Here is a 14,105-nt window from a genome sequence, read left to right as displayed (position 1 = left end):
TAGAAACACCAAAACAAATTTTATAGACCAGAGCCACCTAATACACAGACAAAATTGGAAGACAAAGAAATATGACCCAAATGAATCAACAAGAAAAATCCCCAGGTAAAGAACTAAATGAAATGCAAGTAACCAAACTATCAAATGCAGAGTTTAAAATAATAGTTATTAGGGTACTCAAAGATCTTAAAGCAACAATGGATGATCACAATGAAAATATAAACAAAGAGATAGCAAGCATTGAAAAGGACATTGAAATCATAAAAAAAAGAACCAGTCATAAATGACAAGTACAATATCAGAAATGAAGACTACACTAGAAGGAATCAGCAGTGGGCTGGATGAAGCAGAGGATTGAATCAGCAATTTAGAGGACAAGATAAACGTAAGCACAGAAACAGAGCAGCAAAAATAAAAGACGCTCAAAAAGACTTAGAGGAAACTCTAAGAGAGTTGTGACAACATGAAGAGAAACAACATCAATATCATAGGGATTCCTGAAGGGGAAGAGAATGGACAAGTGATAGAGAACTTGTTTGAAGAAATCATAGCTGAAAATTTCCCTAAGTTGTTGAAGGAAATAGTCACACGCATTCAAGAAGCACAGAGAGTCTCATTAAAGAGGAACTCAAGGAGGCCTACACCAAGACACATCATAATTAAAATGCCAAAGTTAAGAGACAAAGAAAGAATACCAAAAGCTGTAAGAGGAAAACAGTTAATTACCTACAGAGAAACCCCCATAAGGATGACATCTGACTTCTCAACAGAAACACTTCAGACCAGAAGGAATTAGCAAGAAATATTCAAAGTAATACAAAACAAGAACCTACAACCAAGACTACTCCATTCAGCAAATCTATCATTTAAAATTGAAGGAGAAATAAAAAGCTTCCCAGCAAAACAAAAGGCTCCAGTAATTCATTACAACCAAACCAGTACTGCAAGAAATGTTAAAGGGCCTTCTATAAAAAGAGCAAAGAAAAAAGAAATTGAGAGAAAGAGGATTGTAGGTTTAAAGAATAAAATGGCAGTAAATAAGTACATATTAATAATCTTAAATGTAAATGGATTAAATGCTTCAATCAAAAGGAAAAGGGTAACTGCATGGATAAGAAAATAAGACCTGTCTAAAATCAATAAATAAAACCTTTAAGAAATAATAATAATAATAAAAAAAGAAAACAAGACCTGTATATTTGCTATCTACAAGAGACCCACCTAAGAACAAAAGATACACATAGACTGAAAGCGAAAGGATGGGAAAAAATTATTCATGCAAATGAAAATGAAAAACAAGTTGCAATAGTAATATTTATATCTGACAAAGGCTATACTAAAGGACAAAGTAAGGCACTACAAAATGATTAAGGGAGCAATCCAAAAGGAAGATATAACCATTGTAAATATTTATGCAGCCAATACAGAAGCACCTAAAAATATAAAGCAGATTTTGGTGGGCATAAAGGGCAAGATCGACAGTGATACTATATATAATAGCAGGAAATTTTAATACCCCACTGACATCAATGGATAGGTGCTCCAGGCAGAAAATTAACAAAAAACCTGAAGCCTTAAATGACACACTAGATCAACTGGATTTAATTGATATTTTCAGAACATTTCACCCCAAAGCAGCAGAATATACATTCTTTTCAAGTGTTCATGGTACATTTTCTAGGCATGTTAGTACACAAAACAAGTCTCAGTAAATTTAAGAAGATTGGAATCATATCCAGCATCTTCTCTGATCACAATGGCATTAAACTAGAAATCAACTACGATAGAAAAACTGAAAAACATTCAAACACTTGGAGGCTAACTAGCATGTTATTAAATAATGAATGAGTGAACAATGAGATCAAGGAAGAAATAAAAACTTTAAACAAATGAAAATGAACATACAACAACCCCAAATCAATGGGACACAGCCAAAGCAGGGAAGTTCATAGCATTACAGGCATACCTTAAGAAGCAAGAAAAAGCTCAAATAAACAATATAATCCTGCACCTAAAAGAACTAAAAAAAGAACAACAAATAAAGCCCAAAGGAAGTAGAAGTAAGAAAATTATGAAGATCAGAACAGAAATAAATGACATAGAAGCTAAAATAAAATATAAAACTTCAATGAAACCAAGAGCTGGTTCTTTGAAAAGGTAAACAATATTGATGAACCTTTAATCAGACTCATCAAGAAAAGAAGAGAGAGGACCCAAATAAATAAAATTAGAAATGAAAGAGAAGTAACAACTGACATCAAAGAAATACAAAGGATAGTAAGAAAATACTGTGAAGATTTATATGCCAAAAACTAGGACAACCTAAGTGAAATGGATAAATTCCTAGAAACATACAAACTTCCAAAACTGAGTCTGGAAGAATCTAAAAACCTAAGCAGACCAATGGCAACAAATGAAATTTAAACAGTTATCAAAAAAACTCCCAGCAAACTAAAGTCCTAGACAAGATGGCTTCATGGGTGAATATTACCAAACATTCAAAGAAGAACTAACACCTATCCTTCTCAAGCTATTCCAAAAATTTCAAGAGAAGGGAAGATTTCCAAGCTTATTTTATAAGAGAAGCATTACCCTAATTCCAAAACCAGGTAAAGACACTGAGAAGAAAGAAAACTATACACCAATATCCCTGATGAACATAGATGCTGAAATTCTCAACAAAATATTAGCAAACTGGATCCAGCAATATATTAAAAAAAATCATACACCATGATCAAGTGAGATTTATTCTGGGGAGGCAAGGCTGGTACAATATTTGCAAATCAATAAATGTGATTCATCACATAAACAAAAGGAAGAATAAAAGTCACATGATAATATCAATAGATGCAAGAAAAGCATTTGATAAAATCCAGCACCCATTTATGATCAAAACTCCAGCACCCATTTATGAGCAAAGTGGGAATACAGGGAACATACCTCAACCTAATAAAGGCTATATATGACAAACCTACAGCCAACATCACACTCACTGGCAAAAATTAAAAGCCATCCCCTAAGATCAGGAACAAGGCAGGGGTGCCCCCTTTCACCACTCTTATTCAACATAGTTCTGGAAGTCCTAGCCACGGCAATGAGACAAGAAGAAGAAATAAAAGGCATCCAAATTGGAAAAGAAGAAGAAAAATTGTTATTATTTGCTAACGATATAATACTGTACATAGAAAACCTTAAAGTATCAGTCAAAAAACTACTAGGCCTGATAAATGAATTTGGCAAGGTGGCAGGATATAAAATTAATATTTAGAAATCAGTAGCATTTTTATACACCAACAATAAACAGTCTGAAAGAGAAGTTAAGGAAACAATCTTCTTCACTATTGCAACAAAAAAATAAAGTACCTAGGAATAAATTTAACCAAGAGGTAAAAGACTTATACTCAGAAAATTATAAGACAAGGAAGACATCAAGGAAGATACAAACAAGTGGAAGCATATACCGTGTTCATGGATAGAAAGAATAAACTTCATTAAAATGTCTATACCTCCCAAAGCAATCTATAGGTTCAATGCTGTTCCTATTAAAATACCAATGGCATACTTCACAGGTATATAATAAATATTCTAAAATTTTAATTTAATTTGAAAGAATAAAAATACATTTTATAAGTTTGTAGGGAAAATAAAGGAAATTCCCATTAGTATACGTATTTAGTAGATATACATATACATACTTCAACATTAAATTCTGAGTGCAAAAGGAGGCTAATTAACTACCTTGCCTGTCTTTAATAACACTAAGTTAATGATGATATTAGAGAATTTTGTTTTATTCTTTCAATTTTCCATTAATTAGGACTTAAATTTGATAAGAGATAGAAATTAGACTATAACCACTGTATGGCTTGTTTATATAAAAGGTACACTTATAACAAACATTATACTCTGATATAAAATGTGAATATTAAAGGAAGCAGTGCTTTCACTTTTTATCAAAATCGGCTAATCCTCATTAATTACCTCTTTTTTTTTTTTTTCATTTTTCCGAAGCTGGAAACCAGGAGGTAGTCAGACAGACTCCCGCATGCGCCCTACTGGGATCCACCCGGCATGCCCACCAAGGGGCGATGTTCTGCCCCTCTGGAGCGTCTCTCTGTTGCATCCAGAGCCATTCTAGCGCCTGAGGCAGAGGCCACAGAGCCATCCCCAGCGCCCCGCCATCTTTGCTCCAATGGAGCCTCTGCTGGCTGGGGGAGGGGAAGAGAGAGACAGAGAGGAAGGAGAGGGGGAGGGGTGGGGGAGGGATGGAGAAGCAGATGGGCGCTTCTCCTGTGTGCCCTGGCTGGGAGTCAAACCCGGGACTCCTGCACGCCAGGCCGACGCTCTACCACTGAGCCAACCGACCAGGGCCTAATTACTTCTTTAATCTCCTTGTCATCTCCTGTTTTTGTAATTATTATGTATTTTGTTACCATTTGATGTTAACATTGCTGTTTCTTTATTAAGGTGATCATACTTTCTTCTCCTGCTGTTGCAGATTTAACTAAGACTATTTATTTTTTAATATTTCCAAAAGTTGAGTGATCAGTGCATGATGTACTCTTTGAAACAATCCACATGCAGCCTGCTGCTTCTAGAAAAGAATTCTGGGATTCCAACCCAGTTTCATCGCAGCCACAGTTTCTGTGTTCTTGGGCAGGTTGCTTACTTTGTTATGAATGATTATTCAGGAATAGAGTAAGACAAATGAAAGTTAGAAATCCCTAAGAATTCCTATCTGCATTTTTCAAAGTTATTCTGTTGAACCCTTGTACCGTGGGATAGTCCCACGAATATAGGTTTGTGGTCAAATATATATGAAAAAAGACTATGTATTAATCCTCCTCTTAGAGCTCAGTAATGCATATCAGCATTTTAAAGGTACTTTACTCAAAACAAATAAACAGTCGTTCACCTTTGCTGATAAACATATATATAACTGACTACTGAATTTTATTTTACTGTAACACTAATTTTAACATCCCTTGGAACTAAGGTACCACAGGACATACTTTGGGTGACATTGAGTTTTACATAAATAAAGGTTGTTAGTTCTGGGGGGAGAAGCAAGAGGTCTTGGTGCTGCTGAGAATTCCCTGTCACAGCAAAACCAGTGGTGGTTAGGTGACTGCTTGTTCGGGATGTTCTAGTCCAACCTTCTAATGAAAGCAGTCACTTTTTGGCCCTGGCCGGTTGGCTCAGCAGTAGAGCGTTGGCCTGGCGTGCGGGAGCCCTGGGGTTCGATTCCCGGCCAGGACACATAGGAGAAGCGCCCATTTGCTTCTCCACACCACCCCCTCCTTCCTCTCTGTCTCTCTCTTTCCCTCCCGCAGCCAAGGCTCCATTGGAGCAAAGATGGCCCGGGCGCTGGGGATGGCTCCTTGACCTCTGCCCCAGGCGCTAGAGTGGCTCTGGTCGCTGCAGAGCGACGCCCCGGAGGGGCAGAGCATCGCCCCCTGGTGGGTAGAGCGTTGCCCCTGGTGGGCGTGCCGGGTGGATCCCGGTTGGGCGCATGCGGGAGTCTGTCTGACTGTCTCTCCCCGTTTCCAGCTTCAGAAAAATACAAAAAAAAAAAAAAAGAAAGAAAAGAAAGCAGCCACTTTTTATAAAGCTGCTTCTGACTTCAAAGTGGTATGACAATTAGGGAACGGACCCTGATGTGACGTTCTTCATGGCAAACTCAGTTGTCTCCAGTGACCAGACAGAAATGAGCCACACCATTCAGGGGCGGATGTCGGGCAAACCACGTGTCATCAGTGGAGGGACACGTGCCCTATTTAAAGGGTGCAGTGGCCACTCAGCTCCAGCTGTTGTTCCCGTGCAGATGCGCAGCCCTGTATTGCTAGGCTGTGTGACTGTCCATGAAAAGCTAGACACACATACTTCTCTGGAAACGCCCTTATTTTAAAACATTCAGTTTTTAAAACAAAACTGTAAAAGCCTAACGAAATACTGAGGTAAGCCAAATTCAGCCCATGCGACAATGGTTTTGAGTTCTCTCATGTTCAGGAATGAGTACCCCTGCCCTAAATGGTCTGAAGACGGAGAGAGTAGTGGAATCCTGCCCCGTTTTCATCAGTTTTGCCTCCACTCTGATTAATGGGTCACCTCTAGAGGCACCTGAATGCTTGACCGCTTAGGACCCAGTTTCGTTGGAATACGTGGAAAAAAGGAGTAAAAAATCCCTCACTGAGGATATGAAGGGCCCACCTCTGTAGAGAGAGTGTGGATTGCAGAAGAAGGAACGTATACTACGTGGCTTGTGCTCATCGGATTCTTTCCAGTTGTTTTCCTCGTGGAGCCACTGTTTGTTGCCTGAGAGAACTCGCAGACAGCCATCAAGCTTTCAGAACATAATTTTAATTAATTCTTCTGTTTAGAAATAACTTGTGCAGCTTAACGCTACTTTAAGTCAACATATAATAGATCTCAACTTGCATGAACACAAGTTACTGTGGCTTCAAGGTTTCATGATTTGTTGGCCTTCTTTAAAAAAGAAAGTAAAAAGAGCAGGAATAGAAAATGATTGCTAAAACTTGACCACAAAAAAAGGGGGGGGTGTCACATCTTTCCTTTCAGCTTCTCTAAAGCTTCCATAATGATAATAGCTCTTGATTATAGTGAGGCCAAAGAGAAATGTGTTGATGCAGTCAGAGCTCAGGCAGATAGCTGAGTCGGTGAAGAGAGGAAGTATGGTGGGCAACGTAGAATGAGAAAGCAGATATTTAGTCTTCTAATTAGCTTTTTAAGGTAATTTGACAATGCAACTAATGAGAAAGATGAGACACTAATCTTTGGCGTCTTGTTTAATCTTGCTTCAACCTTATTAAGAGTTAGTGTCATTCATTCAGACCAATGGAACAGAATAGAAAGTCCAGAAATAAAACCACATATATATGGTCAAATAATTTTTGATAAAGCGGCCAACAACACACAATGGAGAAAAGAAAGCTTCTTCAACAAATGGTGCTGGGAAAACTGGAAAGCTACATGCAAAAGAATGAAACTCGACTACAGTTTGTCCCCTTGTACTAAAATTATTTCAAAATGAATCAAAGACCTCAATATAAGACCTGAAACAATAAAGTACATAGAAGAAGACATAGGTTCTAACTCATGGACCTTAGTTTTAAAGAGCATTTTATGAATTTGACTCCAAAGGCAAGAGAAGTGAAGGCAAAGATAAATGAATGGGACTACACCAGACTAAGAAGATTTTGCTCAGCAAGAGAAACTGACAACAAAATAAATAGACAGCCAACTAAATGGGAAATGATATTTTCAAACAACAGCTCAGATAAGGGCCTAATATCCAAAATATATAAAGAACTCACAAAACTCAACAACAAACAAATAAACAATCCAATAAAAAAAATGGAAAGAGGACATGAACAGACACTTCTCCCAGGAAGAAATACAAATGGCCAACAGATATATGAAAAGATGCTCATCTTCATTAGTTATTAGAGAAATGCAAATCAAAACTGCAATGAGATACCACCTCACACCTGTTAGATTAGCTATTATCAACAAGACAGGTAATAGCAAATGTTGGAGAGGCTGTGGAAAAAAGGAACCTTCATTCACTGTTGGCGGGAAAGTAAAGTAGTACAACCATTATGGAAGAAAGTATGGTGGTTCCTCAAAAAACTGCAAATAGAACTACCTTATGACCCAGCAATCCCTCTACTGGGTATATACCCCAAAAACTCATAAACATTGATACATCAAGACACATGCAGCCCCAAGTTCATTGCAGCATTGTTCACAGTGGCCAAGACATGGAAACAACCAAAAAGCCCTTCAATAGAAGACTGGATAAAGAAGATGTGGCACATATACACTATGGAATACTACTCAGCCATAAGAAATGATGACATTGGATCATTTACAACAAAATGGTGGGATCTTGATAACATTATACGGAGTGAAATAAGTAAATCAGAAAAAAACAAGAACTGCATGATTCCATACGTAGGTGGGACATAAAAATGAGACTAAGAGACATTGACAAGAATGTGGTGGTTATGGGGGGGGAGAAGGGGAGGGGGAGGGGGAGAGGGACAAAGAAAACTAGATAGAAGGTGACAGAGGACAATCTGACTTTGGGTGATGAGTATGCAACATAATTGATTGACAAGATAACCTGGACATGTTTTCTTTGAACATATGTACCCTGATTTATTGATGTCACCCCATTAAAATTAATTTAAAAAAAAGAGTTAGTGTCATTAATGCAAACAAATGGGTCATTCCTAGAGTGACAAACTTTCTTGGGCACTGCCCACGTACCAGACACCATGCCAGTGTAGAAATTGGGTTTTGTTTGTTTTTGATTTTTTTCCTTTTTAAAGAGAGGCAGGGAGAGTAAGAGACAGGAGCATCGAACTGTTCCTGTATGTGCCCCCACCAGGAAATCAAACCGGCAACCTTTATGCTCTGGAATGACACTCCAACAAACTGAGCTGTCGGGCCAGGGCTTAGAAATTGTTTTTTAATGGACACTACAAGGACTTTGTTTTCCAGGGTCTCACAGGCCAGGAGGAGAAAACCACACTATTATGTGGTAAGTGCCATGAGAGTCAGTGATACCCATGACATTGTACGAACATAGGCACCTAACATAGTCTGGGAGGTGGGCGGGACAGGGGGACACAGGGTGGTCAGGGAAGGAATCTATGAGAAACAGGTAATTAATAAAGAAGATGCACTATTCAAAACTTGTCAATGAAGAAAGTTATGTTATTTTAACTCAGTATGGTCACATGAGCCAGTGTCGATCTTCTATTATGCCAACCACTTTGCCAGGAAAACAAGTTCTCCAAATAATAGGCTTCTACATTTTAGAGGGGTTGAATCTTCAGTCACGCACAGCAAGTGAGAGTTAGTCTTCAGCTTTCAGATGTGGATTGTTCTTATTTGATAGCTAACAGCAACCTTCAGTGACTGTACACTTACAACACACTGGAGAACTGTGCTTTATGATTTGAAAACTACGTCATACTTTTCGAAGTGCTTGCAGTGAACATGTTTTCTCCTTTACAAGGATGTCTTATCCAAAACAGTACTACCACTTTTAAAATGTCACAGCAGAGCATGTGGCTTGCAAGTGTCCTCTTACATCAAGAACCTCTTAACTATATTGAGCGCTGCCCGAGCACAATTGGCATTTCTAGATACTATTGGCATAGGCTGTATGAATTCACTAAATTAACTGCTGTTTAAATGAAGGTTTTTACTTCATTCATTGATCTCATTGTTAATTTTCCAAAAGTAAGAATTTGGTGGGACCCTTGAGCACATCTGTGCTGTTGGGTTCGTCTTATTGCAGTCAATGCTTCCTGCTTAAAATCTATGTGTTTGGATAGTAAAACATTTCCCTTTGTTTCACCTTGAAAACGCAATGTGTCCAGTCTATTATCTGGAAACTCTTGGCACGGGGACTCTCCCAGCTCTGCCCGTCCCGTCTGTACTGTGGAGTCGCTAACAGTCCTCTTGTAGGCAGAGATTACTACTCCCTCAGTAAAGATGGAAACAGTATTCATTATCCCCTTTGACTGATGCCTGAGCCAGTCCTTCTGAGTGAAGACAAATGGATTAATACTCGTGTGACCCAAATGTCAGCTGAGGTCTCCAAGCCTTTTTGATATTTAAAGAAAATTGGCTTGACCTGTCTAAGTGATAGCCATTGGAGAGTCCCATGCCCTAACCAGGATTTCAGGGAACTGCGCAGGGCCTTAGGTCAAATCTGTCACCTCTGCCTCCAAGTTACTGCTCTGTTGAACTCTTCCTCACAGTCCCTCTTCATAGCTCTCCTGTCATCTCTACTCTGTGCTAACCTGGGTGACTTCATTGATTTCCACTCAAAGCACCTATGCAGGGCATGTATGTAGAGCAGACTTTACTGAAACTTTTGTGGCATTAAAGGGTTTGCAGTGCAGAAAGGCAAACAGATAAAAATGGCCAACAGTTCAATTCCTAGCCAGGGCACACAGGAGAAGCGCCCATTTGCTTCTCCACCCCTCCGCCGCGCTTTCCTCTCTGTCTCTCTCTTCCCCTCCTGCAGCCAAGGCTCCATTGGAGCAAAGATGGCCCGGGCGCTGGGGATGGCTCTGTGGCCTCTGCCTCAGGCGCTAGAGTGGCTCTGGTCGCAACATGGCGACGCCCAGGATGGGCAGAGCATCGCCCCTTGGTGGGCAGAGCGTCGCCCCATGGTGGGCGTGCCGGGTGGATCCCGGTTGGGCGCATGCGGGAGTCTGTCTGACTGTCTCTCCCTGTTTCCAGCTTCAGAATAATGAAAAAAAAAAAATGGCCAACAGGCACCTTTACTGTTCCGAGTCCTTCAGCTATCCTGCCATCAAAAATTCCGACTGGCTCCTCTTTCCCAAAAACTCCAGCTTTGTGTCATGTAGCACAGCTCCCTGCGCCCTCAAGAACCCTACCATCTCTATCTCTCTGTTTTCTAGGTGCCTCCTCTCAGCTTCTCTGTCTCAGTTCCCCCCGTTTCATTATGCAGAAGACTCTTGTGCTAGTCAACTGAGTAACTAAAGAAGAAAGGAACCTTTTGAGAAGACACTGGCAGCTCACAGAATCACTGCTGGACAGCCAACAAAACCCGGCAGAAAAAGGAAGGGGTGAATGAAATGCACCTGTAATTTTCAGTTGAGTAGTATGCCTGAAGACTCCATACCACAAAATGAAAAGAAGTCCTTGAGACCAAAAAGGTGCAAGTATAAAATTCCCTTGTATGAATAACAGAAACTCTATTCATCCTTCATTTAACAATTTTCTAACTTATCAATTAATTAACCAGTTATTGAGCACTACTATATGCCAAATACTGTGTTGTTGATAGGGACTACCGCTATGAACAAATCAGACAGAGTCACTGCCTTCATGCAATGAAAGTAGTTAAGAGCACAGACTCCGGAGCCTGACAACAGGGCTGCAAATTTTGTCTCCATCCCTTACCAGCATGTGGTCTAGAATAAGTTGAAACTGCTTCAGTTTTCTTATCTCTAAAACAGGAACCCTATCTGATAAAGATGTCATGAGGATTATATTAGTATATACATGAAAAACTCATAGAAGGGACTATATTAGTTACCTATTGCTGCGTAACTTAGCAGCTTAGAGCAACATACATTTATTATCTCATAGTTTCTACGGGAGAGGGACCCAGGAAGAGCTTGACCAGGTCCTCTGCTTTAGGGCCCTTCACAAGGCTGCAATCACGATGCTGGCCCAGATTGATATCTCATCTGAAGGCTCATCTGAGGAAGGATCCCCTTGCAAGTTCATGCAGTGGTGGTTGGCAGGATTCAAATCTTGGGGGGATCTGGGACTAATGGCTTCATCTCCTAGCTGGCTGTTCTTTGTGTGGGCATCTGCAGCATAGCACTGGGTTTCATCAAAGCCAGCAAGGGAGATCAAAGTCAGAATCTTTTGTAATCTAATCCAGAAGTCACCTCCCTTCAACTTTGAAATATTTTATTGTTGAGAAACAAGTTACGGGCTGTGAAGAGATTATATAAGGCTATGAAATCCAAGAGGCAGAGATCATTTGGGGTCATCTTAGAAACTACCTACCACAGGGACCTGGTACAGAATAAGTACCATCACATGCTAGCTCCTGTAGTTATGTCACTTATTGTCCAATGAGGAGTTGCTGAGTTGTGACATGGAAGAGGAAGTAGAAGGCACTGTAGAGGCACAGAACCGGTGCTGAAAAGTCAAGCAAGGATTCTTGGGTAAGGGATACTTAAGCTAAGCTGCAAAGGATGCATTAAGAGTCATTAAGTAAAATGAGGGAAAAGACCAGTGAAGCAGTTGAAAGAGCAAGTATGGAGACCTTAAGGCAGGACAGTGAGTGTGGTGTATGGGAAGCACTTGGAGAGAACTGGAGAACTGGCTTTGCTAGCGCAGGAGGAGATCGCGGATGTCAATGAGGATCGGATGGCTGAACATCCCTGTGAGCCAGAGATGGAGTTGGGCTCTTAGCTTGAGAAAATGGAAAGCTGTTGAATTTTCTGCAGGAGAGCTACATTTGATCACATATGAAAATATCACTTTGGTTAAACTGTGTAGAAAGTGGACTGCAGGGTGTCAAGAGTGGATAAGCGAAGACCATGTAGGAGGCTTTTTGCACTGGTTCAGATGAGAGGTGGTGATACCTTGGACCAGAATGATAGCGATGGGAGAGAAATGACAGCTATGTAATAACGGGATGTGATGGTCAAACAGTTGTGGAAATGGCAGTGTGGGGTGGTGAGCAAGAGGTCAATAATGATGATCTCAGATTTACCCTTTGAGGAAGTGGGTGAGTGATGGCTTATTCACTGTCAAAGGGACTATTGTAGGAGGAGCATGTTTGGGAGAAAGGATGACTTTACTCTTAGAAGTAATGAGTTGAAGGAGCCTGTGAGACCTTTAAGAGTGCATGAGCTCGTCTTCCAGGTGCAATGTGGAGGGCAGAAGGGAGTCCAGCACAGCTCTGAAGTACTTTGATCTTCAGGAGTGGGTTAGAAGACCTTCCATTTGGAAAGGAGAAAGAGAAAAAACAACCAAGGCATTTGGAGAAAAACCAAAACCAATGGGAAAAGAGCACTTTTAGTAGGAGTGATTGGTCAACTGTGGGGAATATTTCTAAAAGGTCAAACACTGGCAAATGTCCAAAAAAACCCCGGTGACTACAGGTTATTTATGACTTTGGCCAACACATTTTGGTAGAAAGGCAAACAGGGAAGCCTGGATCGATTAAGTTAAGGGGAAAATGGGAAGTAACAGGATAGAGGCAACAGGTGTAGATATATGTAACACATGAGAAGTTTGCTTATGAAGAAGTGGAGAGAAATGTGGCATTAACTGGAGGGGAAGAAATATAGACTAAATCAAAAGTTGTGTTTGTTTTCAATAGGAGAGTAGTGTGGATACCATTAGTGCTGGAAATTGGCCGGGAAATATGGAAAGGAGGCACAGAGGTGAGTGGGGAGAAATAATAAAGCAAGGATCCTGAACAGGTGGTGGTGTCTGTGATGAAAAGCCCTACTGGAAGGGTTGGGTATAGAAGGAGAGCTGTTCCATTTTACAAGGCAAAAAAGAAAGGTTGGGACTTCTAGAGAGATTTGAAAATTTGGTGTTGGAATATTGAGTGTATTCTGATGGAATGGCTTCCCTTGTCTCTTTAAAAATCTTTCTCCTTTAAATGTTTAAAAGCAGATCTTGGGCCCCCCTCCAGACATATCTCATCAGAATCTATATTTAACAAGGTCCCCAGATAATTCCTATGTGCATTAAAGTTTGAGAAACAGCATTCTAAGTGACTTCTTATTGTGAGTATGAATTGAGAAAGTGCTAAATGATCAGAGCTATAATCTATAGCAGATAGGTATATTTTGAGGACCATGGGTTATTGTACAACTGTTCTTTCAGCTATAAAAACATTTTTAAAAGACACTTGTTTTGCTAGAGAATCCCTGTGAATTGTTATAAGAAACAATTAGAATAAGTAAAAATCAAAATTCATAATGCTTTCCATCTTGTATTTTACTGTGTTCAGTACTATTTTTTTTATTCAACAAATATTTATTGAGTACCTATTATATGTGAGGCATTCTCTTGGTTCTGGGGTTATAATCATTAGCAAGAAGTCCCTCAGGACCTCATTTCCCTCATTAGCTCACTTTTACATCTGCCATTATAATACTTCTTGGTATACATTCCCAACTCCCTTGCCCTCTAACATCATCTTATTCAATATTCATTCATTCATTCGTTTATCCATTTACCCAGTTAACAAACAATTATTTATTGTCTACTATGTGTCAGACACTGTCTTAGACATTTAGGGTTCATCGGTGGTCAAAACAGATAAAGATACCTGCTCTTGTGAAGCTTATATTTGAGTTGATCTATGGATGCTTGAAGGTAATAGCGTTGGTTCCAACAGCTACTTCTCTGAAGGTCTTTTCCATCACCATTCATCATTATCATAAATACTGATATAAGGCTGATATTTATCATAGTAAGAATAGAGTTGAATGCTCTGGACCTTTACTAGAGTCAAGGTGGTGGAAACAAGAAGGATAATTTGGGAATCATCCTTT

At 39.8% G+C, this 14,105-nt stretch overlaps 1 long non-coding RNA gene across 2 annotated transcripts in view; it reads right to left on the bottom strand.

Annotated features, from left to right (window-relative positions):
• The window catches only part of LOC136319491 (uncharacterized), a 34,826-nt gene that overhangs the window by 19,651 nt on the left and 1,070 nt on the right, over nucleotides 1-14,105 (bottom strand). The gene's annotated exons all lie outside the window — the stretch shown is intronic.

Source organism: Saccopteryx bilineata, chromosome 1 (assembly GCF_036850765.1).
Source record: "Saccopteryx bilineata isolate mSacBil1 chromosome 1, mSacBil1_pri_phased_curated, whole genome shotgun sequence".
NCBI classification, from domain to species: Eukaryota; Metazoa; Chordata; class Mammalia; order Chiroptera; family Emballonuridae; genus Saccopteryx; species Saccopteryx bilineata.
This window is presented reverse-complemented; position numbering and strand designations above follow the sequence as displayed.